We start from the raw sequence: 27,999 nt of genomic DNA, 5'->3' as shown, positions 1-27,999 counted from the left end.
CTCACCGTCCAGTGGAGGAAACAACCTACAAATAACTATGTACATGTGAGAGCCATAGAGAATTGTGGTTGTGTGGTGGTTGTCCTTTTTTCTCAAAGAGGACCTTGACACCAGGGAGATGATGATATGACTTGCATTGAATTGGATTTGAGGGAAGGAGGACTATGCTAAGTCACCAGCCTCACTTTCTCCTCCAGAGCCATCTGGGTTCAGTGGCCAGATATCGATCAGGACCACTGGAGATGGCTCACTCCATATAGAATACATTGAAGATAATTAAGAAGATGAAGGTCCTACCACTTGGGAGAATCAGCAAAGGTCTCTTGCAGAATGTAGGATTTGAGCTGAGCCTTGAGGGAAGCTTGTAGGTGAAGGGGAGGATGAGAATGCAGGCAAAGGGGACAGACAGCCAGGGAAGAGGCAAAGGGTCATGAGATGTCAACTGTTGGCTATGAGGAAGATCAAGGAAGCCCTGGATTGCAAAGTATGTGGATGGGAGAAAGAAGGGGAGAAACATGGGGATTCCCCCCTTCCCACACTAACCATGCCTCAGAGAGGCGATGGCAGGGTCTAGTAAGTCACTGGTAATTGGATAGAATAGGGATGGCGCAGGAGTTGGTAGAAGAAAAGGTGAGACTTTGAGTCATCATTGGTCTTATTTTGGGTACGAGAGGAATCAGGCACAATGTAATTCACAGGACTGAAATATTTCAAGGATCTATAAATTCAACAGTTATGGCTCACTCCTTTAGCCAACACAGATCATAACCTATTGTTTTGGCCAAAGAAATCTATCACTTGCTGCTGGCCAAACTCTTGAAGTCTCTGTCTGCTCCGAGCTCTCTATACAGACCTGCCAAAGTAACTTTCTTAAAGTGGAGATTGGACCATGTCACTCCCTTGCTGATGCAAATCATCACCTTCTTTCCAATTCAGTCTTAGAGAGTTGCCCAGACACTGAGAGGTTCCATGCCTTGCCTCAAGTCAGGCAGCCAGGATGGGTCAAAGGCAAGATTCAAACTCGGGGTCTTCTTGAATCTGTGACTGGCTCTCTATCCACTGGGCCATGTTGTCCCATGTCTTGTTTATGTGATAAATACCCAGTTCTTATTTTGTGTTAAATTATATGTGGCCATGTACACTAGCTCCTTGGGGCAGGGACTGTTTGTTTATTTCTTTATCTACTTATTTATTTGCTTGTTTGTTTAACTTGTAGCCCTAGTACCTGGGGATAGTGTGAGGATCAGATGAAACAACATTTGTAAAGTGCTGTGCAAACCTTCCAGTGCTATGTAAATATCAGTTGTAATGATTATCCAATGACTTGAAATCATATCCTAACTCTAACTCTAATTCAGGCACTTGTGAATGGTTGGTGTGAGAACCACCTCCAGTGAGGAATGTTACAACCAGTCTGGAACTCATGATCTTGGGGCCCACAGTCTTGTTTTGAAAAAAAAAAAGTTTAGATAATTCTAGCGATAGATTTGGGTTCTCTTGTAATCTTTTACTCATTTTAAAGCATTATTCTGAGAAGGGTCAGTCAGCTTCACCAGATTGCCAAAGGGGTTAATGACCCCAAAAAGGTTGTCCGAAACTCAGATGAGCCAGGGGACTTACCCATGGTCACACAGCTGAGTAAATATCAGAGCAGGATTTGAATTCAGAGCTTTTTGCCTAGTAAGGCAGTGCAGTCCTGTGGAAAGAGCCGTGGTCATGAAGTCGAAGGGATCTGCATTCCATTTCTGCCTCTGATACCACCCGGATGACCAGGGGCAGGCTAAGTCATCTCTCTGGGTCTCAGATTCTTGAGGGGGCTGGCCTCAGAGGCTTCTGCAGTCCCTTCCAGGTCTCAGTCTGTGATCTCATGACTCTGATCTTCACTATAGCATGCTGCCTCTGTGCATCATCATAGGGCAGATACTGGTGAAGTTTTGAGGTTAGCAATACAGTTTTCCCAGAACATTCCTGCACAGAGTAATGAAAGAATTATTATCCCCATTTAACACAAGAGAAAACTAAGGCTCTAACATGGCAGCTGTGGGATGCTGGATAAATCACTCACTCCCCTGAGTTTTAATTTCTTCATCTATAAAACGTGTATAATACTTCTGCTGTTGTTTTAAGGACAGCGCTTTGTAATCCTCAGACTCTTACAGGAATGAGTTATCATCATTAGTATGACGTGATTTTTACATGAACCCAGAACTAGTATGGCGGACAGCCAGTGAAAAGATACAGAGTGGGGCAGCGAGGTGGCGCAGTGGATGGAGCATCAGCATCAGCCCTGGAGTCAGGAGGACCTGAGTTCAAATCCAGCCTCAGACACATAACACTTACTAGCTGTGTGACTCTGGACAAATCACTTAACCCCAATTGCCTCACACAAAAAAAAGGGAAAAAAAGACACAGAGTGCATACTTGGGTCAGAGGAAGAGCAATCTGATGTCACTGGACTGTGATGTCCACAGAGGGGAGTAAAGTAGGAGACTGGAAATGTCCGGTGGGACCAATGAGGAAGGACTTTAAAAAGCAAACAGAAGCTCGCATATTTGATGACAGAGGAAAGCGGGAAATTCTGGAGTTATCAGGTAGGGGAGAAGCCATTGGTCAAACCAAATTCAGTGTGATCATTTCTCTCCAAATCCCATGGCTCCTTCCCCTTGGCCCATGCTGTTACAGCCAAAGGCTAAGGTGAATACCGTCCATTCATTGAGAGGCAATATAATTTGGTTCCGTGCTTCTCAAATCATGGTCCATGATTCAAGGGGACCCTTTCGGAGGTTCTCAAGGTAAAAGCAATTTTTACAAGAATACAAACTTGTTTCAATTTCTAATATAATTTCAAAATATCCACAGATATAACCCTCATAAACAAAAGCTCTTTGGGGGAAGTCCTCAACAATCTTTAAGAGGATAAAAGGAATGCTAAGACCAAAAAGCTTGAGAAGTATTGATTTAGTGGAAAGAGCACTGAAGTGTGGGTTAGGTCAGGAGGACCTGTGTTTGAATCCTGCCTTAGACACTTACTACTAAACTCCTCATCTTTGAAATGGAGAGGCGGCTTAGTAGATGGAGCCCAAGATCTGAGTTTGAAGCCTGCCTTAGACATTTACCAGCTGTGTGACTCTTGCTAGGTATAGACAACCTCTCTCAACCTCAGTTTTTTCATCTGTAAAATGAGTGGCTATGTCTCAGTGACTTCTAAGGTCCCTTCCAGCTCTAAATCTATAACCCTAATACCTCTAGTATCTACCTGACAAGTGTGTTGGGCAAGTAAAATGTAGCATCACAGGTGAAACAGTTAGTCCTGACAGCACCATATCTACCAGGTATTATTTCCATTTATTAATTCAGCAAACATTGACTGACCATTTACTATGTCCACGAACAGTGTATGGAGCATCGTTGGGGATACAGAAATCACAGAATCACAGAGCTTTAGGGCTGAAAGGGACCTTAGAGATCACACCAGCCCTTTCACTTTGCAGAGGAAGCTGAGGTCCACAGAGGTCGAATGTGTTACCTAAGCTGATGCATGCAGTAGCCAATTCCTGTCCTCACAGGGACAGTCCTGGAAACAGCTAAGTGGAGGAGGGAACACATAGGAGATATAAGAAGACTGGAAAGGTAGAAGGGGACCAGCTTAGCTGAGGATGAGAGAAGAAGAAAGACTTCTTGGCTCGAGAGGAAGAATGTGGTGAGGTGGAAAGGGCATTGGATTTGGAGTCAGCAGACCTGGGTTTCAATCCTGGCTCAGACAACTAGCTGTGTGACCTTGGGCAAATTTCTCAGTCTCTCTGGGCTTCACTTTCCTTGCTATAAAATGAAAGGATAATTTTGTATTATTTCTAATTCTACTCCTAATTCAGATCTCATGATACTATGGGCTTTGTACAACTTCAAAGTGTTACATCAAATTCAATAATCATCATTAAGAGAATAGACTCAATTTGAGAGTTTCACAAACTAATCTGAACCAACAGAGAGAAATCTCTAAAAATCATTTCCAAAGCTGGATTCCCACTGTAGCCTCCTCTGGACATCTCAGCCTGCTTGTCTTGTAGGCATCCAAAATAGAACTTATTATCTCCCCCACCCCACCCAATCTCCCCTCTTCCAATTTTCCTCTTCCTGCTGAGAACACAGCCATCCTCCCAGGCACTTTCACAGGTTGTCCCTCATGCCTGGAATGTTCCCCTATTTACACATCGTTGTTTTCATAATTGTCTCCCCTATAGATCTTTGAGGACAGGGACCGTCTTTTCCCTTTCTTTGTATCCCCAGTTGCTCAGCACAGTGCCTGGCACATTGTAGGTGCTTAATAAACAGTTTAATGACTGCCTAGAAAGCCAGCTCTAGATGAAAGCTCCAGGGATCTGCCCTTGCCTTGTGAGGCTTAACATTTTAAAAATCAATGACTTGGGTAAAGACATAAATGAAATGTTTGTCCAATTTGCAAATAACACAAAGCTAGGAAGGGTAGGTCACAGGCTGAGTGACAGCCTGGATCCGAAAAGATCTTCATAGGCCAGAATGCTGAAATTCACTTCAACGGGTAAGTGGAAACTCCTGCACTTGACTGAAAAATGCCAGCTGATGGTTGTGAGAAGATACTTCCACCCATTCCTCCTGGTGGAGGGGGGGAAGCTCCATGGGGGTGGAGCTCCATGGGGGTGGAACATTGCATATGTTTTCAGACTTTTTCAGTGTTATCAATTGGTTTTACTGATTTTGTTTTCCTCTTTTTCCTCTTTTTCTTTTTTAAAAAGTATTCTTTGTTCTATGAGATGGCTCTGAGTATGGAAAGAGGGATACTGGGAGAAATTTAGGCAATGTAAAATCAAAGGATATCAATAGCATTTTGTTTTTAAAAAGGAAAAAAGAGAGGGGAAAAAAATAAAGAAAAATGCCGGCTGAGGGGTACAGGTCAGGGGGAGCATGGCTTGGGTATAAAAGATCTGGCAGTTTTCGAGGGCTGGAAGCTCTGAATGAGCACTAGTGTGACATGGAAGCCCCCAAAGTGAATGCAATCTTGAGCTGCTTTGGGAGGCACAGTGAGGAGCCTGAAATTTAGAGTGATTAGATGTGACTTCCCTCTGGTTACCGGTAAAGGTGATTGGTGGGATTCAAACCTAAGTCCCTCCAGAGTTAAAGTCGATTTTCCATTATACACTTTTCAGAAAATGAGGGAAACTGTCCTAGCAGAGTGAGCTTGGGCAGGGGGGTGGGATAATAAAGTAATGAGGTCCACCACAATATCCATCTGAAGAAAACAGGGACCAGCAGGGCTAACGCCTAGCCTCATCAGGCATCTGGCAGGCATGAGAAGCCAGGAGATAGAACTAAGGCTAATCTAAACTCAGAAAGCTTGAAAGAGAAAATCCAAGAGGATTAGACATAACGGCAGGGAGCAAAGAGAGGTCCTTTTGCCCCCTTGTCATCTCGGCGCCTCCCAGAGCAGCTTGCTACCCCCATGGGAAGGGATGCTGCCAGGTTACAGACTCCCAAGAAAGGATGGGGTAAGGCAGGCGGGAGGAAATGTCGTTTGGAATGGGAGAGACAAAATCAATAATAATCAGGTGAGAATCTTAAGGGAGCAGCAAACTAGTATAGACTCTCAGTAAGTGGCCATTTCATACTTAAATAAGAGAAATGTGGTTGTGGGAGACCGTGCTGGGATCACCTGACCAACATAATGAGACTGGGCTGGAAATGTGCGTTCCCTCACCAGACTAATAGCTTGCTTATTAAACGATTCTCATTAAGGTCGTGAAGCGCACCAAAGAGTGATTTTAATAAATAAGAGAAGCAGCCGTGGGGACTCAGAGAAGAAATAAGCCTGGGGTGACCCGTTGGCAGGTTCTACAAACATACACATACCATTTGGCTGGTTAATGATCCTTAATGAAGAGTGCAGTCTTTAGTTACGTCAAGAGGCAAAAAAAAAAGAGACTAGAAGCAGAAATGAAACTTCCTGACTTGCTGATGGCATCTGGGCTTAGACAGGAGGTCTTTACCCCTTTTCAGAGCCATGGAGCCATGAGCCCCTGGGGCAGCCGGTTGGTGCAGCAGATGGACCCCTTCTCAGAATTATGTCTATAAATGAATAAAAAAAAATACACAGGATTAGAATGGCATAAAGATGTATTTCCATCCAAGTTCATAGACCCCTTGCAATCTGTCCATGGATGCCAAGTTAGTAACCCTAGTTAAGGTTCATAGGTCTGAGAGTGGAAGGGGTCTCAGAGGTCAGCTAGCTTTTACAGATGATAATCACAATACCAGCTAACATCTATGTAGTACTTACTGTGTGCAGGGCACTGTGCCAAGTGCTTAGAATTATTATCTCATTTGATCCTCACCGTGGGACATAGACGAGATGACTGAGCACCAGGAGGGGAATAATTTGTCCAAGGTCACATAGGCAGTGAGCATCGGAGGTAAGATTTGAACTCAGGTCTTTTGACTCCAGAGCCAAGTGCCCATTCCTCTTTGCCACCCTGACTCTCTTAGGTGGAAATATGGACTGATCAATTCAAGTCAACAAACACTTGTTCAGCTTCCATTCTGTGCCAGCAGGGCAGGGACTGTCTTTTGCCCTTTTGTATCCCCAACACTTAACGCAGTGCCTGGCACATGGTAGGTAGTGATAAATGTTTGTTGATTGATTGTACCAGTCCTAGGGATGCAGGCGATAATCAAATAGTCCTTGCTCTTAAGAAACTCCTCTGGGGGGTGGGGACAGGGCAGGAGGTAAAACAGACTTCAGTCAAAACAAGATATGTACAAAGTAAACACAGAGTAATATCTGAATTGGGGGAGAACAGCGTCATGTGGGAATCAGATGGAGGTGGAGCCCTGAGTCAGGCTTTGAAGGAAATAGGGATTCTACAGTGCTGGGCTAGGGGCTAGAGAAGCCTGGGAACCCAACTCAGAAGCTTTACTAGCTGAGTGACCTTGGTAATAATAATAATGAATAATAATCATAACAACAGACATTTATAGAGTGCCTTAAGGTTTGCCAAGTGTGTTCCAGGTTAGCTCACTTAATCAACCAATCAATGAGCTTTTATTCATTAGCTGCTCTGGGTCAGGTACCTTAATAGACTCTGGAGTAACAAAGCCAAAAAGGAGCCAGGCCCTGGCCTCAGAAAGCTCGAATTCTAATAGCAGAGACAACATCTGTCTAAGGGTGCCTGAAACACATGCGAAGCAGCTAGAAGCGATATGAGGAGGGGAAGGCACCGAGAGTCAACCAGCAGAAAAAGCTTCATGCAGAAGGAAGCTCTTGGCTTGATGCTTGGAGGAAACCTGGAATTCTGAGACTTGGGAATCAAGATAAGCTGGAAATATGTTTTGCATGAATGTACATGTATAACCTAACCTATGTCAAATTGCTTGCCTTCTCAATGAATGGAGAAGGGAGAGAGGGAGGAAGAGAATTTGGAACTCAAGTTTTTAAAAATAAACGTTAAACGTTATTTTTTACATGTCATTGAAAAAATATTTTTTGAAATTAAAAAAGAGAGAGAGCAAGCATTCTGGGTATGTGGCACAGCCAAGGTAAAGGCTTGGAGATGGGAAATGGAGGATCCTGTGAGAGGAAGAGAAAGGAAACCAGACCAGAGAGTAGAGGGGAGGAAAGTGCAAAGAGGCTGGAAAAGTAGGAAGGGACAGGGCTGTGAAGAGCCAAACAAGATCTTCCCTACGACTCTTTGATTTAGGGTGCTATTATTATCCCCATTTTACAGATGAAAAAATTTAAGCTCTGAAAGTATAATGTACTTACTAGGGTTGTGCCCTAAGTATCTGAGAGAGGATTTGAACCCATGTCTTCCACAGAGCAAATCTGGTACCACCATATCACATTGCCTTTCTGGGCCTCAGTTTCCTCATCTGTAAAGTGAGATGGATTGGACCATTTGATCCTTAAGGCTCCTGCTAGTTCTAAATCTGATGACCTAAGGCCTAAAAGCAAAAGGGAAAAATAGAAAAATCAAGTGCTGATAAAACATAGCTCACAGCAGCCAGCACCACCAGGAAAGTAGAAAGTGGGTTAAGTGAGATGAGAGCCTCTCTACCTCTCCGAGAGTCCTGGGAATCAGATCCTGGCTCTGACGACCACTAGCTGAGTGGCCCTGGTAAGTCATTTAACTTCCTCTGTAAAATGGAATCATATACAGTACCTACTACATATGTGGACAGTCAACATACATTGATTAAGCACCAATTATGTGCCTCTAAGGAAAGCAGCTTGTGAATTTCAAAGAGACAGAGAATGATGAGTAGTGAAGATTATTATGAAGACCTCCTTCATGGGTTTCCAAAGGAATTGGTATTGGGTGGGAATGCTAGGCACACATAGAACGTTCCCTTCCTTCCTCTCTCCCATCCTGAAAAGTGATTGTGAATTGAGATGGGATCTCAGACCAGGAGAGACATTGTTACAGCATGGATGTGTGTGCTCTGCTACACTACAGATGATAGATATGTGTCACAGCAGAAACGCATTCAAATTTGAGAAGTTTAAGAAACGAGATGGACTATCCAGAGGAAATCATGGTTATCGTTCAATCTCTTCTGTGTGTCAGACCATGCTAGTTACTGGAGAGATTCATGGATGAATCAGCCACAGTTTTGCTTTTAGCACTGGGAGGGACCTCAGAGGCCACCGAGTAATTTTATGTGTGAGGAAGAACTGGAGGTCCAATGTCCTGTCCATGAACATAAAGCTTGTAAACGTCAGAAGGAGTGTTTGAACCCAGGCCTTCCTCATTGTAAGTACAGAACTTTACTATACTATGATATCTTCCCCCACCCAAGAGGCATCTAGGGGGGTGCCACAGTGCCTAGAACTCTGGGCTTGGAGTTAGGAAGTTGGTATTCAGTTTAAAGTTATGTCCAACTCCTCATGGCACCATTTGGGTTTTAAGGTTTTTGTGTTTGTGTTTTTGTTTTGTTTTGTTTTGTTTTTTATGGCAAGGATATTGGAGTGGTTTGCCATTTCCCTCTCCAGCAAGACCTCAGGCACTTACTGGCTGTGTGACCCTGGGCAAGTCACTTAACCTTTGTTTGCCTCAATTTCCTTATCTGTAAAAATGGGGATAATGATAGCACCTACCTCCCTGGGTTGTGGTAAGGATCAAATAAAATAATATTTGCACGGCACTCAGCATAGTGCCTGGCACTGGTATGGGTGCTTTACAAATGTTTATTTCCTCCCTCCTTCCCTAGGGAACTGAAGTTCCTTTGTATCCCCACCAAGCACCGGGCTTGACAGTTAGTAGGTATTTAATAAATGCTCGTTGATTAATTGATTGATTCATTGAAGAAATGTGCCAAGAGTAAGCTGCTACCAGCGGTGCAATGACAAGGACAATGGAGACCCCAAACAGAAGTGCTCCATCCTACTGACAGTTGGCTTGGACCTCTTGGTTTATACCAATTCCCTGAAGTAGAGAATTACACTGAGACCCCAGCCTCTCCCTGAAGTTTTGTCTAGAATTCCTTTACTTCTGAGTCTCTCACCAATTCCCAGCACCCTCCCCTCAAGCTCCTGGCCATTCCCCTCTCCAGCCCCTATCCCATGGGAAGGATGTGACAGAAAGGACAATGGGTCTAACCTAGGCCCATTTTTAACAGACCCAACACTTATTTTTCCACACACATATTGGAAATGAGAGAGAATGAGGCAGAAATTCCACTCTGTACATTGCTGCCCGTTTCTAAAATGAAATGCTACAAAAACAAACCATATCTCCCAATTCTACAATCAAGATCCTGTCCTTGTTTACAACCAGCTGCTCCCATCATTAAAATGGAGCCAGCCACATGTGATTGCCTCCTTAAATACTAGATTGATTAAGGAATCAACTACTTAATTGACTCATCCTTCAAATTCTCCAGCCTCTCCAAGTTCTTTTTCCCCAGAAAAGTACCACTGATAAATGAATAACTGCACACAATGCCCCCCCCCAAGCAGGCTTAATTTACCACTCTCATGGGGGGAGGGGCAAGCTGAGAAGAGAGGTGTTCTCCAAACAGAGAACCCCTGGAAGCCACTTTGGAAAGTGTTTTTTACTCACATTTGGAGATGGGGGTGTCACTTCAAAGAAAACAATGAAGGTCCATTGGGAAGACCAGACTCAGGGAAAAAAAATGGGATATTGCTTAGCTTTCCCATCTTGGAATATTCTTCCAATCAGAAGGAACATGTAGAAGACTTCTTGAGGGCAGGGACTGTCTTTGTATCCCCTAGTGCCTAGCATAGTGTCTGACACGCAGTAAGTGTTTGTTTAATAAACACTAACTGATTGATTGATTGAGGTCCCTTCCAACTCCATGTGTTGTCTTCCTTTATCAGAATGTTAGCTCTTTGAGGGCAAGCCAGCCTTTTTTTCTATATTCTTAGCACTTCACATAGTACTTGACACTTAGTATATGTCTAAACAAAAGTTATATTTCTATAGAACTTTAATGTTCATGAAGCATTTCCCACATGTGATCTCATCTGATGGCACAAGCAATCCTGAGGTAGGTACTAGAGGGACCATTGTCACAGGCTGGCTCCCACCTTGCATGTGTCCCCACCCCCAGGGCCACTGTCTGCAGGAAGTCTTTCCAAGATTTGCCTCCTTGCTATTCTTCTTCTTTAAGGATACTAGCCATCTACTCTTCAGGTAGCTCGCACGTTCCTATTTGTTCACATGTTGTTGTTTGGGGGTTTTTTAATGCCTTCTTGTTATTTCTCTGTATTTCTAGTACTTAGCACAGTGTTTGGCACATAGGAAATGCTTAATAGATGCTTGGTGATCAATTGATCAATATTTCCATGCTCTGTGATCTAATAAGTATGGGCTCTTCTCCCAAACATGCAGAATTGAAGCCCACTCATCCCCTCTCATGAATTTGTCTGCTTATTCTCTAAATCTCCTACAGGAGCACCATCCACTGGTGGACAAGTCAAAGTGGGCAAGGAGGACCTAGGAAGGGCTGACTATGTGTCAGACAATGCCCCTATGGGTATTGGGACTATTCCCCAATTTCTCTTGCTGTTGCAGGGTTGCCAGGCTGTTTCTCCATCATCTTTTGCTCTGGCCCCATGACTGAATTACCTCTTTTTTTTGTCCTACTTCTCTCGAGTAATATCTTTTATGCCACTTCTCTCAAATGATGCGTGGTTGTTGATGTGACATGTCCTATTCATGTCCGCAGTGTCCATTTCCATTGCCCTTTGGATGACCTTCAATTTTACATCTTTGTTGCTCCAACATGATGGATAGAAGTCCTGACTTGGAGTCAGGAAAACCTGAGTTCAGATCCTGCCTCATTCACTTACTGCTTATGTAACCCTAGGCGAGTCACTACTTTTATCTGCCTCTATTTTCTCTTATGTAAAAATAGAAATAATAGCACTTACTATGGAGATTCAATATATATGTTGTCGTTGTTCAGCCGAGTCCAGCTCTTCATGACCCCATTTGTGGTTTTCTTGGCAAAGGTCCTAGAGAAGTTTGCCGTTTCCTTTTCCAGCTCATTTTACAGAAGAAGAAACTGAGGCAAATAAAGGTTAAGTGACTTGCTCAGGGTCACACATATATTCCAGATCTTCTTTCTGATGGATGGATGAATAGATAGAGGGATGGATGGTTGTTTTCTTTGATATGTACATTGCACTTGGGTCCCCACTCCACTTCTCTCCAACTTCTGCTCTGTGCTCAAACTGGTGGTTTGCCTCAACCAGGCAAATGCACACCCTGCTAGGAGCCTGAGTTCATTTCTCAGACTGATTTAAAGTAACAGCCTAAAGCAGCCAAGGACGCAGGGAGCTGTGTCCTTGGAACAAGGATGGTGTCTTAAAGCATTTGGGTTTCAGAGGGCTTCCCTACAGGCATACAGCTTTGTGGAGAGGTGAAAAGAGGGAGTGAGCTCTGCCGATAACAAATGGAGCAATTAGGCAGGATACTGTAAGTGCTGTCCATAACCTTGAACGTCACATTAAGGAGAGAAGCCAAAATGCAGATGATCTTACCTGTAATTAAGAGTTGATGGTATTTGCAACTTTGCAGTTCTCTGTTCCCTAAAGTTATTTTGATTAAATGGATTATGGATTCCTGGGGAAATTCCTCTGGATAGGACAGCTGGTTGTTAAATTAATGAACTGGGAAGATAAGTTGGAGCTGGGGAATGCCTGCTTCTAATGTCTGGCGCCTGGGGGAGATGACAAAAAGAGGAATCCTCAGTCCTGCTGGGGAGGAGAGGTGTGTTTCTACAGTGCCAAAATAGAAATCCGACCACATTTTCCTGTGGAAACATTGTAATACTGGGGAGAGGAGTGCTGGTCTTTTTTGACCAATCAATCAGCAAACATTTACTAAGAGTCTACAATGTTCTGGGCCTTGTGCTTGTTGCCAGAGACCTAACAACAGCAGCATTTGATTGGAACCTCCTTGAGGGCAAGAACTGGCTTTTTTCTCTTTTTGTAAACCTATTATGTAGGCACGTAATAGATGTTTGTTGATTGATTGGATGAAGCAACACTAGGATGGAAAAAGCTTTACCCTCAAGGGGCTTCCGTTCTGTGAAGAGAGACAACAGGGATGAATATAAAAGGTAGTTTGGGGAGAAAGTGTACGGAAGGCTGGGGAGCCAGGAAATGCTTCTTGTGGAATGGAATACCTCGGCTGAGTCTTGAAAGAAGTGAGGGAGTTGTAGAAGGTGGAAAATTTGGAGGGAGTGCATCGCAGCTGTAATAGGGACACATTTTTCTGGAAGTTGGTCCCTTCCAGTGACAGATGTGCCCTGACCTCAAAGACAGACAAGCTTCTTTCTAAAAGACCCAAATAACCAGGGACTTCTGAGGAGTCCCCTGTGCGCGTCCCTTTTCTGGAACTGGTGGCTGCACCAATCGATACTGACCACGGAGTCAAACCAGCCTTGGGAGGCTTTCGGCAGAGCCGTAAAGCACTCTCTCCCTGTCTGTCTCCCTCTTCAGGACAGAGACTCCCATCTGGTAGGTTGGGAGTGTTTGTATTGGGGCTGAAGGGGTTGGGGATGTTGGGCTCCCTTAGTCCCAATCCTGGCCTTCGCGAATAAGGAGCTTGGACCCTTTCATGAGAAAGGGAGCTACCGGCTCCCTGGGCCCCTAGACTTTGCATCGGCATGAGAGACAGACGGGGCGACCCGGACGCGGTTCTCCCTCATGGGGAGAAACAGCACGAAGGCTGGTTTTGCTCTCCTATTCCCCAGATAAGTCTTTCCTTTTCTGGGCTAAACAATCCTCAGCTTCCTCAACTGGCGACAGGACATGAGGCCCTTCGCTGTTCTGGTTGCTTTCCAGTGGATAGTTCGCTCTCCCAAGCCCGGTTCAGTGTTCTTCCCCTCCACTCTTCTGCCGGGATCATAGAGTGGAGCCACCATCCCCTCCCCCAGAATGTCCTCGGGGATCATGGTGCCAGACAGGAGGAAGGCGGCTGGATGGCTCAGAGGGAGGAGGGAGGCTGGCAGTGGGGGAGGGGCACGGCCGCTGTAACACAGTGTGCCCTCAATTTCCTCATCTAGAAAATGGAGGTGATTATGCTGGTCCCAACCTATGCTCTCAGTTGTTTTTAGGATACAATGAGATAAGAGATGTGAAAACACTGCAATTATTGAGCGAGTACGCAGAATCATTACTCTTCTGCACATGGAGAATCGCTCTGGCCTTATTTCCCATGGGGCCCTCATACCATCTTTCAAATTTGGTCTTTTTTTTTTTGGTCTATGAGGTAACCATAATAATGACTTCATTATCATCAGCTGCAAAATGAGAGGAGAAAAGGATGGATTGGAGGAAATATAGTGCAATAAGTGAGCAACTGAACTTTGTAGTCAATAGACCTGAGTGCAAATCCTAAATCTACCACTTACTACCTATCTGGCCTTGGAATAGTCCATTTTCCTTTCCTGGGCCTCACTTTCCTCATCTGTAAAATGAAGAGATTGGACAAGATGGCCTCAGGATTCCTTGCAACTCTTTCTGATCCCATATGTAACCTTGGGCTTAGTCACCCTAAGCCTCAATATCCTCACAAGTAAAATGGAAAGGGGGTGAAGTAGATGGCCCCTGAGGATCTTCTAAAGTGTCTTCTAACTCTAGAGCTGTGATCGTGTGACGAGATGAGCCCTTAAGTCAATGTCCTGAAGTGTCTTCTAACTCTAGAGCTGTGATCGTATGACGAGATGAGCCCTTAAGTCAATGTCCTGAAGTGTCTTCTAACTCTAGAGCTGTGATCGTGTGATGAGATGAGCCCTTAAGTCAATGTCCGGAAAATCTATCCATGCTTTCCAGGTCACAGCAGCACCACAGTGCTCTTCTGGATCTCTGTCGCCGCTGAAGCATCCAGGATCAAAGCATTCGGAGCTGAAAGAGAGGTTATCCAGTTCAAATTCTTCTTTTTACAAAAGAAGAAACTGAGGCCCCTTGAGGTGAAATGGCTGGCAGCAAAGAGTCAGTGCTCTCCCCAAATCGGGGGCTCTTTCCATGATAGCCTTTCCCCTTAGTCCCTCTTGGGCTCTGCCAGAACCTCCTGCTGTCTTTTGTCTCCAGTCTCACACTTAGCCAGCCCTGTCTAGCTCACTTTCAAGCTTAAAGCCTGACAAATTTCTGCTCACGGCTCCTCCACACTTAAAGGGCTAATGAGCCTAAGTGGGGAATCCCAGAGAAGAAGTATCATGTGGGCTGTTAGTTGTTTGTTTACTAAAATATATATATATATATATATATATATATATATATATATATATATATATATATATATATTATATATATATATATATATATATATATATATATATATATATATATATATATATATATATATATATATTTTTTTTTTTTTTTTACCCTCTACTACCAAGGAACATATTTTCAGCACATCAAGACCGGCATGTGCCACTCATTTGTATAACATCCCATCTGTTAAATATTCGGCAGTTTCCACTATATTAGCATGAGGATCCTACAGACCTAAAAGAAAGAGAAGGGACTGATGGATGAATGGGACTTTAGTGGCTTTTGAAAACGTGCTTCCATTTTTAATCCTAAACCAGAGACTCCTCAGTCTAGGGCTGTGAGCAATATTAAGTAACCAAAGTGGGGGCCAGTATTTAGGAGAAAGAGGCAAAGAATAATTCCCGTTTTGATGGCACTTTCAAGTCAACAAAGCGTTTCTTCCAATAGCACTGATGGTGCTAGTATAGCGGCATGGTATGGGACAGGGGTGGGGAAGCCCCGGGTTTGAGTTCTACCTCCAACACCTGTGAACTGCAGGACTCTTGGGCAAGTCCAGGGACCTCAGAAGCCCTCTCATCAACCCCTTTCATTTCCTAGATGAGAAAACTGAGCTAGGTAACCTCTGCCTCTGTTTCCTCATTGGTAAGCTGGGGATCACAATAGCACCTACCTCTGAGGGTCACTGTAAGGATAGAATGGAATAATGTTTGCAAAGTGCTTTTATTATTATTACTACAGGTATGAGTGTTATTTTACAGATGAGGAAATAGAGGCTTAGAGAAATCCATTGGTTTGTCCACGGGCACATAATTAATGAGCATCAGAGTCAGATTCAAAGTCAGGTCTTTTGACTCTGACTCCAGTGCTATTAACCATTCTATCAAGATGCCAGATAAGGTCAACGCAATTCAACATGTCCATAAGAGTAATGATCCTTGCAGTAGGCTTACAACTGCAGTCCCTTCAAAGTAGTTGTTGTTTTTCCCCATCTTCTGTCTCATTTTATCCTCAACATGAGTTATGGATAAATATTCCTCATTTTACCAGAGGAAACTGAGTCCACTGTTTGGTTGCTGCTGCCCCCAAACCCACCTCCTCCAGTAGACCCTCTGCCCGACCATCTGATTCTGACTTCTGTCTCTCCCACGATTCAGAGAACGCGCTAAGAGAGAAAATGACATCTCCACTCTGTAATTATAATGATTATTTCAGATGAGACAATATTTGCAAAGCACTTAGCCCAGTACTTGGCACATTGTAAGTACATGTTCTGTCCTCCCTTCTCTATAATAAAAGCAGCCAGGTTTAATGGAATGAATGATAGGGTAGGGCCAAGGAGACCAGAATAACCAAAGGGAGGCAACCAAAGTGATGACAGGTGAGTGGGTCAGCTAGGTGCCAGCCACGGTACTAAGCCCCAGGAATGCAGAGGAAAGCAAAAACCAGTCTCTTTCCTAGGACCTCACAATCTAATGGGGGAGATGACATGCAAACAGCTACCAACAAGATTTATGCAGGATACATTGGAGATAATGACTGGAGAGGAGGCCTAGAATGAAGAGGGTCAAAGATGGGTTTTAGCTGCCCTTGAAGTTCCCCAGATCATCAAGGATCTATTTCAAAGAAGAGTTGAAAGAGCTGGCAATGTTTAGGTTGGGGCAGAGGATACTTGGAGATGAGGGAGGATGGCAATAGGGTCAAAAAAATGATAGACCCAGAGCTAGAAGGAAACTCAGAGGCCATCTAGTGCAACCTGATTGTTTTGCAAATGGGAAACTGAGGTACAGAGAAATGAAGTGATTTGTGATTAAGTGATCACACAGATAGTAAGTGGCAGCATCATGATTTGAACCCAGATCAACTCCAGACTCAATGTTCTTTCCCCTATTTCATGCAGCGTGTATTTAAAGCCTTCCATGAGGAAAAGGGACCAAACTTTTTCTATTTGGCCTCAGGAACAGTGGGAGGAAGTTAGGAAAAACTTCCTGACAAGTAGAGCCATCAAATGCTCACCCACCACCCACCAAATGCTATTTTTGGCCACGGTCTTTCAGAAAATCTGTTCCAAATAGCTGATGGCCATTTCACAGGAGCAGGTAGAAACTCCATCATCTATAAAATGTGTACCAAAAAAAAAAAAAATGGATAGGGAACTCCTGGTATGGAATTGCCCTCTCCCATGAAACTGGCAATGCATCTAACCTACAGTCTTAAAGAGTTGCCTAGGGCACTGAGACTATAAATTGACATTTGTCTCTTTTTAAAAATCTATCTTTTATCTGGACCTATGATTTCACTGGTGTGAGGGACTCCTGGTGCAGAAACTCCCTCTACCAATAATGATCAGCAACTTTTCTGCAACTTCCTGTCAGTGAGTTCCTTGGGGCTAAGAGGTAAAAGTACAGGGTCATCGACTTTGAGCTGGGAAAAGGTCTTAGAATTCCTATTTCTTGCCCACTCCAGCCTCCTCAATTTAAATGAGTCAGTTAATCAATAAGCATTTATTAAGTACTTACTATATGACAAACACAAAGGATATGAATAAAAGAAAAATAGTCCCTATCTTGAAGGTGCTTACATTCTAATGGGGTAGACTGCACAGAAATGACCAGGTCCATAGAGTAGATAGGAGGTCATTTCAGAGAGGAAGGCACTGGCAGCTGAGAGGACAGGGATGAAGCTGAGAAAGGCCTTCTGGCAAAGGGCTCATTTGAGTTCTCTTGAGGAAAGCCAGAGGAACGAGCAAGCATTGGTTCCTTAACGATGAGGGCTAAGTGACTTACCCAGGGTCACACAGCTGGTATGTGTCAGAGACAAGACCTGAACATCTTCTCAAAGCCAGCTCTCTTGAGGGTAGGGACTGCTTTCTTTTTCTTATATGTGTATACAAATATCTGCTTCACTTCACTGCCTCTAGCTTACATAGGCTGTATTATTTATAAAGGGCTTTTCATGTATGACTGCATTTGAGCCTCACAGCAACTCTATGAGGTAAACATTACATTCATTATACCCATTGTACAGATGAGGAAACTGAGGCACAGAGAGGCTAAGTGACTTTTCCAATTAGAGTCAGAGGGAAGATTTGAACCACGTGTTTAATATTCTAAGTTTGGAATTTTTCCACCCTCGTCATACTGTTTCTCTCCAATAAGACTGGTCCAAGCTACATTCCAAAACCGTCATGAGAAAACAAATGTGGAAATACTTGGAGAAAGCGGAATGTGTTCAACTAATGCATGGTACGATTACTCTTCTGGCCTTCCATAATTGCTTTGGCCATATGTTCCTTGTGCTCTTATAGAAGCTTTAAAATTCAGCCTTTTTCCTTCTTGAAGTAATCCTAATAATCATTTCCAGGCTACAGTTCAGATAATTAATAACTCAGGGCTGGCAGCATGAATTCTTTGGCCGAGGCAAGGTTGAACATGAAGGTGATTGATTAGGTCACCTAGCCCGTGTTGCCTGGCTTACATCTTCTGCTTTCTGCTGCATAAGAATGTCTGTCCCACTTTGAACAAGGGGGATTAAAAAGACCATAAGTTAGTTCTGGGGCAAAGACACCATGCGAGTAGGCAGCTGGCTGAGTGTCCCAAGGGAAATAGAGACCCAGCTTCACCTTGGAACCACTGGGAAGTCACCCAGCAAAGAACACAGGAAGAAAAGACTTGGTGAGAATGCATAAGGATGAAATGATGCCCCTTCACTTCTATTCAGGTAACAGTCATGGAACGTTACTGCGGCCCCTTGGGGTAGTCTGGCCATAGGAAAAAACAAAACTGTAACTAAGAATGATGAGCGCTACAAAGCACTCCCTCAGTTAGAGACTTCTGGGCATCAGATGGGCCCATTGTTGGGGAGGATGATGTAATGGTGTAGGTAAGGAAGGAGGGCAGGCAGGGGTAGGAGCACACCCCAGACTTCTATCTGGTAGCTTCTCATTTTAACTAATTCTTCTTAACTATTTGCTAAACTCCATTATTTCACTACTGGTGAATGACTTCAAGGGTTATTGAAATGTTGTTGTCCTCTCTAAATTAAGTTCCCCAAAGGAATTCCCCAAAGGAAAGCTCTGATGGATCCACCTGAGTTATGGTTCTGGGATGCAGAGTTCAAAGAGAATGTAGCGATGATGATCAAAGTGATGGTTGTAGTGGTGGCAGAGGCGTGTGTGTGTGTGTGTGTGTGTGTGTGTGTGTGTGTGTGTGTGTGTGTGTGAAGGATAATGGCAAAAGAAGGAAATGACAGAAATGATGATACTCAGTGGGGACTTGTAGGTCCTGAGACCAATATGATAATTATGAAGACCTGACAAGAAACCTGGAACACTGGACAGTTGGGCTCTAGTCATACCACTGATTGGGTTAGCACGCTGGACAGTGTAACAAAGCCATTTCTATGAACCTAAGATATATTTGGGGCAGTGTGGGGTTGCAGTCTGACTATTCAAAAGGAGGATTACGGTGAATTAAGTGGAACACCCTCATTTCTGATATCACAGGAAGGCAAAACACATCAGAACAAATCAGAAATACCAATACCCCATCTGCTAGAAATGCTACAGTGCATTTCCATTAACCATTAAACTGAGGAGACCATGAATGTGCATGAAGTGGGCTGAAGACATGATAGCTTTCATTATGCATCAGTCCCAAATCATAAAAAAAAAAATTAGGGACAGGTCTCATTAGTTATAGGCAAAGACTTCAGAGTGGTTTTTGTCAATGACATCTGTAGCTTCAAGTTACAAGATAATTTATTATAGATCGATGCAAGGCAATCCTAAAAAATAACTTCAGACCCAAGTCCAGATTAGATGAAATCATAGTAGAAATTGTATGATTACTTTTAAACGTGAAGAGAGAAAGGATGAAGAACCTGAAGGCATTGAAAGTCTATGCTTAATACAAACTCCAGAACTACTACCTAGTAATGAAATAGATGGCAAAAATAATATGGAGGTCTTAAATGGTTTTGAAGAGGAGATGGGCATCCTTAGAATGGAATTTCAAAAAGCTTTCTTTGAGAGAGACATGAGTGCAAATAAAAGACCAGTTTTATTGAAAGAGAATAATTGTTTAAAAGTTGCTATAACCATTATGGACAAACTCATCCTTCCACAACATTGGACAGAAAGTGTAAAACACATTTCAAGAGCAGTACAAGACAGCCTATGATGTGGGCACTGCCCTGATAAGGTCCTTGTGAGGAAAGATAGAGCTAGGTAGGAACAGTGCCAAGAACAGATGTCAAGGACCACCATGGCTGTAGCATCTTTATAAAACTATTGAAGACCTGGAGAAAGGTATTTGAATGATGGATGAATGAATGAATGAATGAATGAATGAATGAATGAAAAAGCATTAATCACTGTGCTACATCAGAGATACAAATAGAAAAGCAAGGCAGCCCCTGATCTCATGGATCTTACATTCTGATAAGAGAAATGAAACACTTAGGAGGCTTCAAGTCTATCCTGAAGTCTGACAGATATGTAGCCAGGACATGTAGAAAACTTGAATACCATATCACCCAATTAAAGGCAACAACAACAAAAACATCCCCAAAAGAATCCAGAAAACAAAAGCATAGCAGACATTCAAGATCTTCTTCATCTTAGATTAATAACAAAGGTCAAAAAGTTACCACAGCACAATGAATGAAAGTAGCACAAGGAACAGGCCAACCAATGCAATGATTGTCCAGCCCTTTACTATGGAGGCTTGAGAACAAAGGGAGCTGAAGGCTAGAGAGGCATGGAAGGAGGAAGAAGAGGAGAGTATTGAAAAAGTCTGGTCCTGACAAAAACATTTAGATTCAAGGCAAAACAGAAAGCTTGCACCACATCAAGGTAATGCGTGATGCCAGTTTCATCCAGGTTGGCAGCTCGAGCTTTTCTGAAAAGCTGGAAGGCATTATGGGCTCCGACTCTTTATGGCAGCACAAGCAGCACTAGTAAAGCCCCTCAGCAGTTTCCTCTTCAAGGTAAGCCTGGGTCCTTGCTTAACAGAAAGCATCACATGCCTACGAACAAAATTTGAGAACACCAGTGACCATTCCAGAGATAGGATAATTTCATGTTGATGTACTTAAAAAAAGAAAAGATAAGGTCTCCTCTTCCAAGCAGGAAATGCAGGCGCTTTCCACGGGCTCCTGACCAGCATGAGGGTTTGGATCCACTCTTTCCTCCTTGGACCAGTTTGTTCCTCCAGAGGCAACCCAGTGGACCCTCAATCCTGGATCCTGAGGGGGCCTGTGACATTAATGCCAGGCTTCTTGTGAACATTGCAGCACAGAACTTCAGAGTTCAAGAAATCTGCCAACCTCAGCCTCACCCCCGCATGCAGAGCCATGCCTGGCATGTTTATGTATTTATGACAAGCAATCACAGTTTATACCACTAAAAGGATCTGTAAACACAAGAAAGCAATATATTAGCTGAGGAGAAGAAAAAAAAAGGTTTGCCAAGAAGTCCCAGGGATGTAAAAAACAACTTCTATCAATTTGGTAATTATTGAACCATGCTGTAACATTTATAGCTCCATTGTTGATTATTGCAAAGTCTTTGACTCGGTTCACTCATGACTTATTCATGCATGTGCTGCAAATAAATAAAACAGAACCAAGTACAGGGAAAATGTGAGACCATTAAGGTCCTAAGGGGCCAGGATTGGATCTTGTAATAAAACCAACTCACATTTATCTAGCCCTTTAGGGCATACAAAGGACTGGAGCTAAAGCCACCCTATGAGGCGAGGTGATGGGAGTATTCATATTTCTATTTTGCAGATGAGGAATGTGAAGTGGCTTGCCAGTGTTCACACAGCTAAGGACTGTCCAGGAGAAGACTTGGACTGAGGTTTCTCCTGACTCCAGGTCCAGTGCTCTAATCACACTTTGGACAGCCCTCAGTGACTAGCACGGTGCTGTACAAACTCTCAGCAATTAATAGACATTTGTTTATGCCTTCCCCTTGGGAAGCAAAGCAGGTGAAGTCACTCAACAGTAAAGACAGTAAGAACAGACATCCCTACCGTGCCTTGAAGTTTGCAATGTGAGCTCTAAAATCCTATTATTCCTGACCCAGAAGACCTGGGTTCAAATCCCAACCTGGACTTTCACTAGCTGAATCATCCTGGGCAAATCACTTGGTTTCTCTCAGCCTCCGTTTCTTCATCTGTAAAATGGAGATAGAGAGAGAAGAGCCCAGGTGGAGCAGAAGATAGCTGAGTATGATAATGTTCAATAGGGAGGGTGAGACCTGACAAGGAAGGACCCATATGAAAAGGCAAGAATTTTGGGCATGAGATCCAAGCATTTAGAGATGGATTTCCTCTCTTCCACTCCCTTCATTTTACAGATGAAGAAACTAATGACCACAGAAGGGAAATGACTTGTCCAAAATCATACCAGTTTTCAGACTTTGAATCCAGTGCTCACAGAGAGGCAGTGAAGCAAAGTAGATAGAGCCCTGGTCTTAACCTTTAGATCTGGCCTCAAAAGTTTTTACTAAGGTCTTTGGAAAGTCATTTCACCTTTACGAGCTTTAGTGACCTCATCATATGGAGTCAATAATAGCACCTCCTTCTCAAGGTAGTTGTTTTATTCTTTTGTTAATTATTTTCTTAATTGACAATACTATTTTCTCTTCCTTCTACCTCTTGCCCCCATTGGGGAAGAAACAATCGGACGCCAATCCTTATGACAAATACACATGGTCGAGCAAAACAAATTCTACATCCAAAATCCTGTCCAAAAATAATCTCCTTCTGAGCCCTGATTCCACCCTTTTTCCCTCTGGAGTGGGCAATACGCTTCATCTTTGATCTATGAGAATCCTTCGTGGTTGTTGAATTGACCAGAAAGCTCGTTTTCCAAAGTTGTTATCATTACACATGTTGTTTCCCTGGTTCTGCTCACTTCGCTCTTTATGGCTCACCTAGCTCTTTCCAGGTTTCTCTGAAACATCCTCTTCATCACCTCTTCTAGAATAGTTGCATCATTCATCTCTCACCATTTGGTCAGCCCTTCCCTGATTGATGACCACTCCCTCAGCCCCCAGTTCTTCTGCTCCCCAAACAGAGCTGCTATGCATAATTGTGCACATATCGGTCCTTTTCTTCTTTCCTTGATCTCTTTGGGGTAGGAGCCTTGTCGTGGTATTGGTGGGTCCCACGATACACACAATTTAGTACCTTTATGGATGATTCCAAATTGCCCTCCGGAATGGCCAGACCCATCTCAGGTCATCATGAGGGTCAAAAGATATAAATGCTCACTAGCTGTGTGACCTGTGGAAGCTTGTACAATCTCTGACCCCCTCAGTCGTCTCATTCATAATATGAGGCTAATAATAGCATTTTCCTGACCGTGTTGTCATGAAGGTCAAACAGAATAAGGAATGTTTTGCAAACCTCCAAGGCCCAAGTGAATGTCCGTCAGCATTATTAGTTTATCTCTGGGCCCACTGTGAATCCCTGTCCTACCAAAGAGTTTCTGTTCTTCAAAACGAGGAAGAAGAGCCTTGTTCTCTTCCTGAAAAGAAAGGATGTTTGCCCTCTTAGTGGAGGTGGCCTAGGGAGGTGAGGGGGATGGAATTCCAAAGTCTTCTTGCTAAGGGAGACAAAAGGTTTCAGAGAAGCTGCAGGAAGGTGGGGCTTTCGCTAAAGATTCTGAACAAGGGGAGAGGATGGGCTGGGGGCCAGAGTCTATTTTTTTCTCCTCTGGTGAAGTTTTGGAATGTCATTATAGTTTTCAAAATATGCTTCTCTCTTACTGCTAAAAAAAGGCTCAGCCCACTCCACACTTCTACAAAAAGCCTGAGGAAAGGAATCCTCCCAGCAACCCACTCACCCATGCCTCTGGGTAGATTCCCAGGCGCCATGTTCTTTTCCTGGGTCTTCCTCCTAACAGAATTCTGGGAACTTTATTCAGTGTTTCCTAACCAGCCCTACCCAGCCACACACAGAGAGGACAGGTTCCATGAGAGTCTGAACTTAGTTTTGAGTTTCCAGCCTGGGCAGAAACAAAAATAACCCAACAATTTGGGGTCTCTAGAGAGGATAAAGGTGGTCCAAGGGCCAGTCCATGCTGTCTTGGCAGGTCCGTGTTTATTCAGAGGAATTCAGAAGAGCCTAGAGTCATGTGAGGCATGTTTGGCCTTAAGAAGGAGAAGGCTCCAGGGGACCCTGGGAAGAGATATTGGGGGCTGAGGAATTAGTGTGCTAGTGGGCCCCAGAGGGCAGAGCTCCAGGGTCAGAGGGTCTGAGTTCAGGTCCCACCTGTGACAGTACCTCGGTGGGATTGGATGATTTATTTTCCTCATCTATGAAATCAGGGGTTAAGCCAGACAGCCTTTGAGGGCCCTTTCACCTCTGAATCTGCGGTCCCAGCAGCCAGTGAAGGAGCAGCTATGCATGGAAGTTTAAAGGGCAAATTCAGGTGGAACACCAGGAAAAGCTTCCCACAAATTGTGGTCGTTCAAGGGTGGGATCCAGGGATGGGGCTGCCTATTACAGGAAATCTTCCTCCAAAGGCTGGATGGCCCCTCCTTGGGTCAGTGACAGAGGGATTGTTGTTGGGGTCTAGGACGGCCTCAGGGGACTCCGAGGTCCCAACTACACAGGGACATTCTAGAGCTTGATTGTTAAACGTTCAATGTCAATGTCTATGTCCCAGAAAGTGACAATCACCACCAGTCAGGGCTTGGTTTATAGTTCTCCTGATTGTCTAGACTTAAGAAATGATAGAGAAAATGTTAAAAATGCAGATTAAATTTAAAAGCGTACTGTGTTTGCTTTTTTTTTTGGAGAGCCAGTTGTTAAATATTTTCCAGCACACCACTGCTTCCAACTCTGAGTGATTCTGTGATTATGCCTCGGATCCTCTGGCCCATGCTCCTTACATAAAAAGACCCAGACTTGGTCCCAACCAAGGGTGACTTTTCCTAGGGCAAGAGAGCTCGAGTCCAGAGAGGAAAAGACTTGCAGATAGGAAAATCTGCATTCAAATCGTGCTTCTAGTGCTTACTAGCTGTATGGCCATAGAAAAGTCTTTCAGAATGTCAGTTTTCTTGTTTGTAAAACAGAAATAACTTTAACTATAACATTTTCTTTGCCGGTTTTATGGAATTCAAGTGAAACACTTTGGAAACTTTGGAGTGAAGAAGGAATGCCACTGGTTAGTCTTTCTGTTATGTGATTTCACCTGCTGTGATTCCGCAAGGAAAAACATGCAGTCAATGAACATTAAGTGTCTATAATAATGGATGGTGACAATGATGATGGGCGGCATTTACATAATAATTTAAAGTTTGCAAAGCACTTCACAAATGTTATGTTCTTTGATCCTCACAACGGCCTGAGAGGGAGGTGTTATTATGAGCCACATTTTATAGACAGGGAAGCTGAGGAAGACAGAGGTGAAATGACTTACCAGAGTCACCCAGCTAGTAAGTCCGAGGTCAAATTTGCACTCAGATCTTCCTGACTCCAGGCCCAGTGTTCTGTGCACTGTGGCACCTCCTAGTGCCTTGTGTTTGTGGTGACCCAACTTTATTTTTCACAATGAAAGACTCATTGTTTGGGTACTGTGAATCCAGCGATCCCACTTTGCAAGGTTCTGTTGTCCCACCAAAGGCAGTCAAATGGACCAGTGGCTCGCATGCTGAACTGGAAGTCAGAAAGGTCTGAGTTCAAATGCAGCTTGAGACGCTTTGTAGCTATGTGATCCTGGAAAACTCACTCAACCTCTCCAGGTCTCAGTTTTCCCATCTGTAAAATGGGAATAATAATAGCACCTGCCTCATGGGGTTGTAGTGAGGCTCAAACAGCTTAACACAGGCTCTGCACACTTTGTTGTTCAATTGTGTCCAATTCTTCGTGAACCCCAGTTGGGGTTTTCTTGGCAGAGATAATGGAGGGGTTTGCCATTTCCTTCTCCAGCTCATTTTACAGATGAGGAAACTGAGACAAATAGAGTGAAGTGACTTGACCAGGGTCACACAGCTAGTGTCTGAGGTCGCATCTGAACTCAGCTCTTCCTGACTGCAGATCCAGCGCTCTATCCACTGCGCCACCTAGTTACCCCTGTGCAAGCCTTAAAGGTCTCTATAAATGCTAAGTATTTTTATTATTAAAATGTAAATACAAATATGTTCAACAACTAATTCACAGGGTAGTTTGTTTGTTTGTTTATTTGTTCTAAAACTGTGTCTCCATCTCTTAACCAGGCTGGAAATGTAGGACCAGTCCCCCTCTGAGCATCAGGGGAGCTTTGGCCCTGCCTCTAACCTGGTCCTGTTCTCACCTCCTTCTTGGGCAATCCGGCCTGCCTAAAGAATCCACCTCACCGTATAGAGGGCGGACGCCTCCGCAGCTTTCCCCATCGCGGCTCCTGATTCCCGACCTCACGAGATCCATCCGCCTCAGCTTCCAGGTACCAGGGACGACGGGGGTGCAGCTATACGCCTGGCTTTCACAGGGTTGTTCTATGGGAAGCCCTTCATAGACTCCATAGGAATGGGAGTTGTTCCTGCCCTCAGAGGGTGTGCAATCTCAGCTAGTTCTCTTGCCTTTGCAACTCTTGTGAGCCCAGTTCAATGTCTTCTTCAAGGGCACCAAGTTTGCCCTGTGGTTCCCATTCTCCATGTGTGACCTCGCTGGCTGACCAGTCTCCCACCAGCCAGGTACAAGCCTGCAAATTGCCTGCGCACCCCAAGTCAAGGCACGTGGCCTGTGCCTTCCAACTAGTCTCACGCCTGTCCGCCTTGTATCAACCCTGCCCGGTTCCCCTTAGGGCAGCAACCTCTAGATATCAGGCATGAGTCAGTCAGCCCAGCTTGGGAACTCGGCGTCAGAGTTCGTCCCTCTAGAAGAGTGAATGAGTGAGTGCAAACTCACCAGGCTTATCCTGCCTGGCCAGCCCCAGGAAGAACACGCATCACCATCCTATGCACTTGACGCTGACCTGCTTCCATGTGTGTGCCCAAACCCCCAATGCGCACAAGCACATGCACACACACACAAACACACAAACGCACACACATATACACACACACGCGCACGCACTCACTCCCAAGCTCTTGCTTTGAACCCAATAATCAAATTATGACCATGTCTTCTGAAGTCTGTTCCTTCCCCCCCTCACTGGTTCCCTCCATATGCTGTTTCTTTGAACATAAGCTCCTCCACGGCAGGAACTGACTCACTTTACTATTGGTATACCAGCACTTAGCATCATGCCTGGCACAAACTCAGTCAACAAGCATTTATTAAAGCCCTTACTGTGTGCCTGGCACTGTGCTGAACTCTAGGCATACAATGGAAGAAAAAAAGTTTCTGCCCTTAAGGAGCTCCCAGTCTAAAGATGGAGCCAACATGCTAGCTAGCTCCTAAGAAATATTTTTGTCATCTATCCATACATTCATTCATGCATTCACTAATCACCATCCTTAAAACCCAGTAGCTAAGAAACAGTGTGGCACAGCAAAAGATGTCAGACCTGGAATCAGAGTTATGGATTCAAATTCCACCTTGTTTACTGGTAGAGTGACCATTAGGCAAATAATTTACCTTCTCAGTTTCCATTTTCTCATCCAGGTTAATACAAATGAGCAAGTGTACAGGACTGCGCAGCCCTTAAAGGGCTGTCTAAATGCTACCTATTCCTCCTCCTCCTCCTCCTCCTGCTGCTGCTGCTGCTGCTGTTACCTAGAAAATCAAGATAATCAAATCATAGCCTTCGAGGTGGGCGGGACCTTAGAGGACATGACTGCCTAATTTTATAGAGGTAGAAAGTGAGGCAAATAGACAGAAAGTGATTTGCCTGAAGTCACACAGATCAGAAATACCTGCAACACCTGTGGGAAAAGCTCTTTGCAACCCTTTCCAGTGCTTGAGAAATCCTGGAATTGTTGCTAAGATTGACAAGAAAAATGATCAGAGATTATGCCTCTGACACAGAGCTTGTATGGTAAATGCAGCCCTGGTGGTTTTTCTCTCTCGCTCGCTTACCCCTCTCCCTCCCTCCCTCTCTCCCCTCCCCTTCTCTCTTTTCTCTCTCTCTCTTCTCTCTCTCTCTCTCTCTCTCTCTCTCTCTCTCTCTCTCTCTCTCTCTCTCTCTCTCTCTCTCTCTCTCTCTCTCTCTCCCTCTCCCTCCCTCCCTTTTTCCCTCCCTCCTCCCTCTCCCTTCCACTCTCTCCGTCTCCTGCTCTCTCTACTAAG

Source organism: Phascolarctos cinereus, unplaced genomic scaffold (genome assembly GCF_003287225.1).
Source record: "Phascolarctos cinereus isolate Bilbo 61053 unplaced genomic scaffold, phaCin_HiC Scaffold_5;HRSCAF=322, whole genome shotgun sequence".
Classification (NCBI taxonomy): domain Eukaryota; kingdom Metazoa; phylum Chordata; class Mammalia; order Diprotodontia; family Phascolarctidae; genus Phascolarctos; species Phascolarctos cinereus.
This window is presented reverse-complemented; position numbering follows the sequence as displayed.